Raw genomic sequence first — 11,864 nt, forward strand, 5'->3', positions numbered from 1 at the left:
GGACACGCTCCTGGGAGCCACCAGAATCACCGAGAGCTGTTCCGACCGAATTCGGTCCAGGAGACGGGGAATCAGAGGGACTGGTGGAAACGCGTAAAGGAGCGTTCGAGGCCAGGGCTGGTGTGAGAAGGCGTCCGCCCCGAGCGGGGGTCCGTCCCGGGGACTCAGGGAAAACCACAGGCGACACTGAGCGTTTTCGCGAGCCGCGAACAGATCCACAGACGGTTCCCCGAACCTGATCCAGATCTGTGATATCAGTGCGGGATGTAGACGCCAGTCGGAGTCGCGGGGTCCCCCTCTCGACAGGATGTCTGCCGCTACATTCAGTACCCCCGGAATGTAGATTGCTCTGATGGACAGCAGGTGGACATGTGTCCAACACAGTAAATCTGTGGCGACACGCAACAGTGGGAGGGATCGAACTCCCCCTTGGCGATTTATGTAGGCTGCCGCTACCCGGTTGTCTGTGTGAACTTCGACATGACGGCCCTCGAGAAGGGCAGCGAAGTGTCTGATCACATTCCTCACTGTCATAAGCTCCAACACATTTATGTGCTCGTGCGTGTGGGAGGGCCAGCGATCTGCCACCGTGTGGGACAAGCACGTGCCCCCCCACCCCGACAGTGACGCATCCGTAAACACAGATACGTGTGACGCAGGGCGTCCGATGGGAACCCCGCGTGAGAGGATGCAGGGGTTCCCCCAGTGAGCGAGGTCCCCGCCCACTGAAGGGGGAATCCTCAACATACGTCTCTTCTGACGTATTGGGTGTACCCGGAGGCGGACGAACCAGCGTTGCAAGCGCCTCATGCGCAGCAAACCTAGCGGCACTACTGAATGGGCTGCGGACATCATGCCCAGGAGTTTCATGACTAACCGGGCTCTCACGATCTTGCGGGGTTGAACACGGGAGATCACCGTGGAGAGATCTGCCGCTCTTGCAGGCGACAAACGTGCTCTCATTAGGGAGGCGTCCAACTCCACCCCGAGATACACAATCGACTGGGATGGAAGGATGGAGCTCTTTTCCCAGTTTATAGAAAACCCTAGGGTTGACAGATGCTCTGTCAACCTCCTGGTTTGCTGTGACGCCTCGTCCTCGGACCGAGCGCACAGGAGAAGATCGTCCAGGTAAAATAAGACCCTCATTCCCTCCGTGCGCAGTGGCTGCAGCGCGGTCTCCAGACATTTGGAGAAAGTGCGCGGGGCTAGCGAGTAGCCGAAAGGGAGGCGATTGAACTGATATTTAACTCCCTTGAACGAAAAACGCAGAAACTTCCGGTGGTTTGGAACTACTGGTATGTGGAAGTATGCGTCTTTCAGGTCGATTGACGTGAACCAATCCCCGGGGCGCACATATTCCAGGACTTGTCTCATCGTTAACATGCGGAAATGCATTACTGCTATGGAGCAGTTGAACAGGGACAGGTCGAGAATCGGCCTCATTTCTCCCGACTTCTTCGGTACTACGAAGTAGCGGGAGTAGAAACCCGAGAGTTCTTGTCCGCGAGGGACTCGGGAAATAGCGTCTTTGGACAGAAGTTCCCGCAGCTCCAGCTCTAGCGCCTGAGACTGTACTTGCGATGTGAACGTCGTCTCCACGATCCCGTTGAAGGGAGGTGGAGTGGCCTGAAAATGAAGTGTGTGACCGCAATGAATGGTGTCCGAAATCCATTTGCTCATGATGCAAAGGCGGCGCCACTCGTGCGCGCGTTCCGACAATGGACGCGTGTGCGCGGTCACGTGAACAACGTCTGAGGGTTGTGCATGCACCCTTACCGCCGTCGCCCGTACCAGAGAACTGGGGGCGACCCATGGAGGGCTGCGCTCGAAAGGGCAAGTGCGAAACAGCTGGAACAGGCTGGTCCACACCGCGGAGCGTGGAGTCCGAGAGTGAAGGACGAGTGGGAGCCGGGCCTGTGCACGGGGGCGACAGAGTGCTAGCGGATGGAGCCGCGCACTGTGCCGCCGCGCGTGGTCGAGACAGCGACATGACATCCCGCCCCACCCAACGGCGTGGGGAGAGCGGGACGAGTTGGGCCTGGCCGGATGCTGGGGCCAGAGCGCAAATGGAGCGCACCCTTACGGCTGGCCGTGTATTATGACTACCTGCAGGAACATGTGTGCGTGCAGCAGTGCTTGGTGTGGGGAACATGTGTGAAAACTCGGCAGAGGATTCTGCGGAGGACTGTAGGATTGAGCTCTTTGAGTGACGTTTTTTGGGTTTTATTTCAAAACCAACAACATCAGAACAATCAGCAACACACACATTCCCCCCAAAGAGTCACTTCCGTGGCTGCTTTCGGCGAGGCTCCTGCACCTGGGACTGCCAAGACGGCGTCTGCTGGCCCCGCCGGAACCGTTGTCCGCCATCTCGCTGGTCCCGCTGATGTGGAGCCGAAGCGGGAGGCCGGCTCCGTGGAGCGGGCGGTGCAGCTGGACGTCTGAAGCTTCCGCGCCGTTCGTCCCATCCTCTGGCTGAACGGCCGGAGTGCGAGGCTGACCGAGGGTGGACCAGGTCTCGCACCGTAGCCGATAGTTCGGCCGTCTTCTGAGCCCTCTCAATGACGCCCCTAAGATGGGGACCAAACAGAACATCGGTGGTGATGGGGCCATCCAGCATCTCCCTGTGCAGATGTTCCGGAATGGAGGGCAGGGCCTTCAGCCAGATCGCTCGCTGGATGAGGGTCTGCCAGGCAGCGATGCGAGCAGAACCGGTGAGCACAGCAGCACACAGATTGAGGATGGCATCAGCAGTCTTAGTTATGACGGCTTTCGACTCCTCGGGAGCTTCCAGCTCCTCCATCATCTTGGAGACGCCGAAGGCAAGAAGGGCGATGTTATTCCCTGCAGCGCCGGTCTGAAAGGCACACTGATGTGTGCGGTCAGTGAGCCGCGTCAGCAGCTGGTCATGTTTTGAAGCGGGAACAGCTCGCGGGCCAGCGAGGTGGTTCTTGGCGCCGAACAGCGAGGCCAAATCCGGCTCTAGTGGAGGAACGGACGGCCAGCCTTGGTCGGAAAACCCCTCGACCTTGGTGATGGGCGCATATGTGGAGACTGGCGCCTTGAGCTTGGCAGGCTCGGAGAAGGCGGCAGACCAGCAGCTCATAGCAGCGGGGAAGCGCGGCCAGACAGGGTCTGGACAGCGTGTCTGAGTTGCCCCGAAAATTCCCGCCAAATCATCCGCTTCAGGCAGGGCCGGTTCTGGCACAGCTAGCCCCTTGCGGGCTGCTGACGCAGAAATGATGGCGGGCAGCTCCTGGAGCAGTGCTCTTACTGCTGGCAGGGAGGAGCGAGAAGCCACTGGGGCAGAAGGACCCGCTGAGCGAAGCTCGTCGACCTCCGTTATGTCTAGGAGGGACGCCGCCTCATCGTAGTTTTCGCTGTCAGTGACGTCATCCAGCCGGTTGAAGCCAGCCGGCTCCTGACCGGCGTCGAAGAAAACCAAAGCCTTGTCCAGCGGGTAGGAGTCAGCCACCGGAAATTCTTCGGCGGCGGCGGGAGTGAAGTACTTGACCCGGCGAATCTTCTCCGCCACGGGCAGAGCGGCACAGAACGGGCACGAGGCCTGCGGGGTCAAGGCCAGGCCAGCGTGGTGAGCCCCGAGACAGACCTCACACTTAGCGTGCAGGTCGCCGCTGGAAATGGAGCCCGTCTGGCAGGTCGGGCAGGGTCTGGTGTCGCTGGACATGGCTGGTAAGTCGTCTTCGGATAATTTGCTCTTTTGAGATAATATTTGCTCTTTAATAAAGCTCTCAAGCTTGGCATGAAGAGAAAAAGGAGGTGAGCAGTGGGGTCACTGCGGTTATATACCACGAGGGGGCCCACTATTGGTGGGCGTACATTTATGCTCTTCATGATTGGCTGATGCGGAGATCATCCTTCCAATAGCAGCTAGCTTAAGGGCTAAGACTAGACGAAATAGAACACAGTTGCTGATGTTCTGAGTAGAGACCCCTTTGCGACAACAGTCGGTCACCGGCTTATCACAGAGCAGTACCACCACCTGCTGGCTGAAGCTGAGAATGTCAGTTGTATTGATATCCAGGATGCCTTCCGTGTGAAGGTCCAGAGTCATCGGGTAAAGAAATCACCTCACACCAGTGTGTCATCTCAGGTTACTTCAAGTCAACATCCCTGTGATACAGTTTCTGTGAAGGCTCTTTTGGACGCTCTTGACCAATGGGAATCAGCTGCTGAAATAAGATCTGTGGAGCTGTTCCAAGCTGTACAAGATCTTGGGGCACAAGGCCAGGATTCGCTCCCCGTCTTCACTTTGGAGGAACTTCAGCATAGCCAAGAGCTAGATGACACCATTTCGACACTTTTTCCATTCCTCATTCGGAAGAGACGACCATCCAGACATGAACGAGCAAGGTTCGATTCGAAAGTTGTGATGCTACTCAGTGGGACAGACTCCATATGCAGAATGGTGTTTTGTACCGTGTGACTAGAGATCCTCTCAGTTAACAAAGGAGGCACCAGTTCGTTTTGCCAGAAAGTCTCAAGGAGAAAGCTCTGCATGGCATACATGACATTGCTGGCCATCAGGGACAGTCGAGAACTTTGCACCTGGCGAGACAACGCTTCGTTTGGTCCAAGATGGAGTCTGATGTTAGAGATTATGTGAAGTGTTGCTCAAGATGCATTCTAGCAAAAACTACAGACCCTTCTGCAAGAGCTCCGCTTGAGAGCATTAGAACCTCATCCCCCATGGAGCTTCTGTGTTTGGACTTTTGGAGTGCAGAAGACAAAAGGGAACGTTCTGTTGATGTTCTCGTTCTGATAGATCATTTTACAAAGCTAGCTCATGCTTTCCCATGCGCTAACCAGACTGCTAAGCAAGTAGCCAAAAAGCTGTGGGATAATGTATTTTGTGTGTATGGGTTTCCAGAACAGATCCACTCTGATCAGGGGGCAAATTTTGAAAGTGAGCTCATAGCCGAACTGCTCAGACTATCAGGAATCTCTAAATCCCTAACCACAGCTTACCATCCCATGGGGAATGGAGGAACTGAGTGCTTCAACAGAACTTTGGGCAATATGCTGAGATCATTGCCCCTCAGGGAAAAACACAAATGGCCTCAACAGATACAGACTTTGACGTTTGCCTATAATGCAACAGTGCATGAAACCACCGGATACCCCCCTTTCCAGCTCAAGTTCGGTTGCATTCCAAGACTCCCTGTTGATGTGATGTTCAAACAGGTGCTCCATGATTCTGTTGTTGTTGATCACGAAAGCTATGTGAAGATGCTGATGTCACATCTCAGCGAAGCAGCTAGGATTGCTCAGATACATGCTGTGAAAGAACAAGACAAACAGGCAAGGGAGTACAACAGGAGGATCAAGGGTACTCATTTGAACATTGGAGACAGAGTACTCATCGCAAACAAAGGTGAGAGAGGGAAGAAAATGTTGGCTGATAAGTGGGATCCGACAGTGTACACAGTTAAAGAAAGGAACCTGCAGACTCACCTCTAAGTTGGAGGACAATAAGGGCAAGACAAAAGTAGTACACCGCAACTTGGTCCTAAGCATCAGTTTTCTACCTGTGGTGTGTGCTGAAAGGGATCTGAGTGACTGTGGAACTGAGGATGGATCCAGTGTAATCGACTCCCCAGGATCCTTGGAGGAGGAAAACTCAGAGGAAAGGACGGCTGCCTGGATTATGAGTGAACCGGCAGAAGATGCAAGTCAGGCCAGCTGTACTGATTACCAGTCCGACCGGGATGTTGCCGAGATGGATCCTGAGGAGTTGACTGTTTATACACCTGGTGATGGGCACTCCAAAGGCAACAGTGATGTTGACAAGTTGATTACAGAACCCGACTCAGACCCCACATATCTGTCAATCGTCAGTCCAGTAAATGAAGGCTCAAGGCACGTCCCAAGCTTTGAGTGTGTGACAAAGTCTGCGGTACTTGGGGCAAGCCCAACCCGAGCTGCGGACTCACAGGTTACTTCAGTGGATGCCACAGACAACAGAGACACAGAGGTGAACCAACCAGCACCTGTAGAAACTGTAGTCAGAACACGGGTGGGAAGGGTCAGTAAGAGGGTCATTCGACTTATAGAGAGTATGGTTCAAAAGCCATCAGGTTTCAAAGACATGGTGGGCTTATTTGGCCGGAGATCTGAAACATTCTTGAGTTTATTTTAGTGTAGAGAAGTGTCCAGATGTTAGTGTTGTATTTGAGGGGACCAGGACATTCCCATGTTGATTTGGTATGTGATGTGTTTTGAAAGACTGAAGGTGACAGAGCTTGTATGGTGTACACGGCATCATATCAGCCTAGGAGAGAATAAGGTCTGATCACCCTTATGACCTCTCTGAACCTATTTAGTGGGTTTCTCATAGAAGGTTAAGCTCAGAGCTTTTTACTTACTGTTACAACCTCAACCTGGTCTAGGATCCAGGGAGGTCTAACACAAAAAACGTGAGGATGAAAATAAAAGATCTGACACCAAGTCACAGCTAATTAAGTCCTTTTTTTATTAACATAAAGCATCCCTAAGGGAGAAAACTAGGTTATAAACAACGGAGAGTTTAAAAGGGGGGTTTAATTTTAGGCTGGGGAAAAGAGCGCTAAGGGCTTAAAGTAACTTAAAGAGCAATATCCCGACTAATTGGTTCTGAGAGCTAAAAACTCTGTGGTTCCAAAAGGGAAGCCAGAAACAAAAGGAGCTTGCCCGGAGGCCTTACCCAAAGTCCACTGGTGAACTTAACTCACCTACACAACCAAAGCTCTGTCAAGAGCAAGAGAAAAACCGAATCTCAAACCTAAAGGTTTTCCCATGCAGGTGGAACCAAATCATCCGGGGGAAACTATAAACTCCGATTGCTCTCAAAATACGTCTCCTCTCTCGATAATCCTCCTCCTGCCTCAGTCCTCTCCTCTCCAGTGCAGTGGTGGTTTTTATCCGCTCCAGCCGGGGGATTCCTGATGAGAATCAGCTGCGTGAGTGAGGCCGGGTGCTCTCCATGGTGCTGACCATGGTGCTGAAAACGGAGCGGAGTAGAAGCCGGGCGCCGGGGAACCCAGGGCTCGTAACACTTACCTTCGTCGAGCTTCTTGAAGTGTCTTAGTGGTCTTTATGTTTCCATCGAAGTCTGAATTTTGGCAAAGTTAGGAGGGGTGGATGTAACAGGGGTGTTCTGTTGATACCTATAATTCACCAAAAGTCCATCCTCAGTCACTGTGTTCATTTTATCAAGCTGTTTAACTGCCTCGATATTTATTTGATGTGTTTTTGTATTTTATTTTGAAAAACGCTTCATTTCGGCAACTTCCGGTATTGCGGCCACTTCCTGTGGTTTTCCTGGTACTCTCCTCAGACGGCAGGAGACCATCCTGAGGAGAGAGGTGTGTGTCATAACCAGTCCAGGTGCTGTACTGATGTTATTTTGTTTTGCACAGCTGACATCAAATAAATCTTGCTCCAGTGGTGAAGTCGCTGTCTCATTCCTTCGCACAACACAACGCAGAAATCTACTTTGTGAGACCAGAAGGTCAGGACAGACCGGTCACATATTGACAAAATCTACATAGGTAAAAAAAAAATCACATCGCTGCAATAGTTTTTTTATTATGAAAAAACTGGATGTTTTACACTGAAACAATGTGTGATTTCCTTTCTAGCCCTATGTTAGCAATGGAATTTGACATGTCTCAGTTGGGGCTCATGGCACAAATTGAACCCTATTCTATTTGAATTAGCACACTTCTTCTGGGATGCACCTGAAAATTTCCAGTTTGGATCAACCCCATAGGTATGCAGGTGAAAATTTTCAGTCATCTAGGTCATGGTAATCCAAAGGGGTTCAAATTCAAGTTCAATTCAATTCAAGTTTATTTATATAGCACCAAATCATGACTAGAGTCGTCTCAAGGCACTTCACGTAGTAAACGTTCCAATACAGGTCAGTTCATTAAGCCAATCAGAAAAACGTTTCCTATATAAGGAACCCAGCAAATTGCATCAATTTACAGACTGGTGTCAGTGACTTTACAGCAATCCTCATTCTAAGCAAGCATTTTGCGACAGTGGAGAGGAAAATTCCCTTTTACCACGGAAGAAACCTCCAGAGGATCCTGGCTCAGTATGAGCAGCCATCCAGCATGACTCACTGGGGATCAAGAAGACAGAGCACACACACACACACACACACACACACACACACACACACACACACACACACACACACACACACACACACACACACACACACACACACACACACACACACACACACACACACACACACACACACAAGTGAAGACAACTAGGCTTTATCAATAGACATAGCTCCTCGGATGAGAGGCAAAACGTCTTCAAGAAATCAAAAGTCTAGTTGCCTTAATTCAAACCCCTTTGAACCCCAACAATTATGCATTATTTGAATCAGCGATATTCTGCGCTGCTGATTCCTCCAGTGTGAAGTCAGGGTAAAGTAGGGTGTTCTTTTTGATTGCAGCCTGTTTTCTAGCCACATGATCAGGGAATCTTGACCATAATTTTATTTATAGATTAGTTTTCTACAGATGATTATGAGGATGGCCATTTAAACAGCTGAAACTTGGCTGAAAAGATGTTCCACACAATGAGACAATAAACTCAAACACAACAGCTGAAATAATATCAGTTTTATCAGCCCAGTCAGAATCAAAACCTGAACTCAATCAAAATGCTGAGGGACCTTCGGGGAGCTTTGCCTAAAAAATGGATAAAGTCCACCACAACAATGAATTCGATTAAAAACTAGGGATGCACGATATATTGGCATCAGAATTGGTATCGGCCGATGTTAGTCGTTTTTGAACATATCGATATCGGTTCGATAAGTTAAACTGAGCCAATATTAACAACCGATATTTTTTCCATTTTGTTTCCGTTTGCGTATCTGTTTCAGAGGGTGTGTGTGTGTGTGGGGGTGGGGGTGGGGGGGGGATGTGTAATTGTATAGTCCTGTGACAGTGAGGGTAATCATCTCGGAAACGTAAATGTGTGTGGTGTGTGTGTATATACACATTGAAAATTCAACTTTATAGAAATAAATCAAAACATTCAAGAATTCACCTCACATAATTTCAGTCTATTCAAAATTTCCTGATATCAGAGGCGTAAATCTGTATCGGCAAATATTGGTTATCGGCCATAACAGTAATATTAATATCGGATATCGGTATTGGCCCAAAAAATTCATTTCGGTGCATGCCTAATAAAAACAAATAGAAAAAATAATACTTGACTGCTAAAATTCCTTCCTCTAAGGTGGTTCTCAGAGTTGATAAAGACCAACTTCACTCATATTTTTAAGACATTTGCTGTGGTCTATAGTGGAAATGAAGGTGTTTTAAGTTGTTCTGTGGGGGAGAAAAGCTCAGATACTCCTGTCTGAGGATGCAGTAGTCAGCTGGAGGCGAAAGTAGCTTCAGACAGCAGAATTTGGAGTCTTATTTCCTGATATTCGAAAATCTCACCTTGGATTGGATAACTGCAATGAAACTTCACCGCTGATTTTGTTTGCTCTGCAGCGCTGATTCTGTATCTCCACAAATAACACAAGCCTAAATGAGTTCTGCTATGCGGTGGAGTTGCTAATGCTATTGGCTAGCTTCTGCTAGTTGAAATGTTTGCTACAGCAGGAAAAATATGCTTATGCATGGTTTATTACCAGTAGAATAGACTACTGTAATGCCTGTGTTCTGGTCTTCCCAAAAAGTGCATCTCAGGTTTACAACTTTTATAAATTTCAACAGAACTTGTCCTGACGAAGACTAGGAGGCGGGAGCACATTACACCAGTCTTAGAATCATTGCATTGGCTTCCGGTATGTTTCAGGATTGACTTTAAGGTTCTCCCAATGGGTTTTAAGTGTCTTAATGGTGTTGGGCCCTCTTTCCTCTCAGATCTGCTTTTACCATACCCTCTCAGCATCTGCGCTGCTGTCTTGGTTATCCCTAAATTCAGGACACATACTCATGGCGAGGCGTCTTTCCAGTTTTTTGGCTCTCGTCTTTGGAACAGGTTGCCCTCAGGGCCGCAGAGAACATCCAGATCTGGTCTGGTACGACTGTGCCAATGCTTTTAATTGGCGTGGGAGCAATATAAATGAGGGCTATGTAGGGTCATTCTAATCTGTGAAGCACTTTGAGTTGCATTTTTTTGTAGGAAAAGTGCTTTATAAAAAAAGATTGATTGATTGAAAGAGGGGAAGAAGATTATTTTCCAGTTCAACCTGCATGTTAAACTCAGAGTGATGGATTTTTTTTAAATAAGTGAAGATGGTTTCTCAGTGAACCAGCTCATTAAATATTGTAGTGTTCATAATTATCCAAACACTCCATTCATACGTACAGTATGTGTTTGTATTTTCAATGGCATGGTGAAATATTTTGTATTTCTGTACACCTGAGTTGAGAAACTCTTCAAAAACTGGTATACGTAATTCAAAAATTGAAGGTTGGTGTTCTTTTTACCATGACTATATCTGCTTGAAAACACCCAACTAAGAAAAACCCACTCAAGTCTGATCCCGTGCACTTTTCTTCAATAGATTTCCATGAATGTGAAACTGTGAGTGCAGAAGGATCAATTAACCCTGCTCGGATGCTCAGATAATTATGCAAACAACTATTAATTTGGCCCTGCTGCCACCTATTGTTGAATCAACAGTAGACAATTATGCTGACAAGTATCAGAGGCTTTACTGAAATGGAGATGCCAGAGATTTATTTATATTTTATTTATTTATTAACGTATATTTCGAGAGGATAAACCACTTGAGATGAACCATCTCGTTTCAGATTAAATACTATTTGGTGGTTTTGTTCTGGCATCATGATCACATGGAGAAACAAGGCGAAAAACTTGAGTTTCGAGTGTAGCTGATGCAGAAAAAACTGTATAGTTGGCTTAAAAACTACAAAGACTATACATATTACAGTGGTGCCAAAAAGAGGGAAACAGCACACTGGAAGCAAAGAGTATTGACACACTAGCAAAGTTTGATCTCTGAACACAAACATTACCAAAGTCCAAGCTGTTTTCAGATAAGGGGACTATCATGATCCCACATTCATTTTAAGTCCACAGCCATTTACCTACACTTTATTTACTCAATTACACAAGAACAATTACACAGGATAATTGATATATTCAGTATGCATTCACCCACCTGTGAGGTTTTCCTCTCCGCTTCACCTCCTGTACGTCATTAACGCCTCTGTGCTTCAGCAACTGTGAAGCCTCTGACTTAGCATAATGTATTCATGTCACATAAACAGGGAAAGCTGCCCGTCTTACTGGTGGTTGTGGTAAAGTGAGAAGGCATGTCATCTGTCTTCTGTGCTCTCTCTCAGTAAGGCAAAGTAGAATTCATTTAATCCTGGACTAAATGGAAATAATAGTATCCAATAGGTTTTGACCCTTTTCATGTTACACTTAATTCTCATTAATTATCTCACTAATTGTGTATCTGCATAAATAATTATACATTTTCCTATGTAGCATAGGTAAAGGGGTGGAGATTAGGAGACCTTTAAGGAGACAATGCTTCATAATTTGACTGTGGAAGCAGACGTCCCACATTGCAGCTTTCACCGTTGTTGTGGGTTTTATGACTCTGCCCACACATTTTTAAAAGGTACTTAAACTCCTAATGCATATGCACAGCCACAGATTATACACATTCATTACTTCCAGCCTTCCTAGTAGCTACATTTTATTTATCACTGAAAATGATAATCCAGTTCCCATTAAAGGATTCAATTCAGACAGATGCATATCTACTATTGTGGAACAGTCGTTTAAAAAAGCTAACAACAAGTTAGCTTGAGATTGAGGGTTGAAAAGATGCC

This window comes from Nothobranchius furzeri, chromosome 1 (genome assembly GCF_043380555.1).
Source record: "Nothobranchius furzeri strain GRZ-AD chromosome 1, NfurGRZ-RIMD1, whole genome shotgun sequence".
NCBI lineage: Eukaryota > Metazoa > Chordata > Actinopteri > Cyprinodontiformes > Nothobranchiidae > Nothobranchius > Nothobranchius furzeri.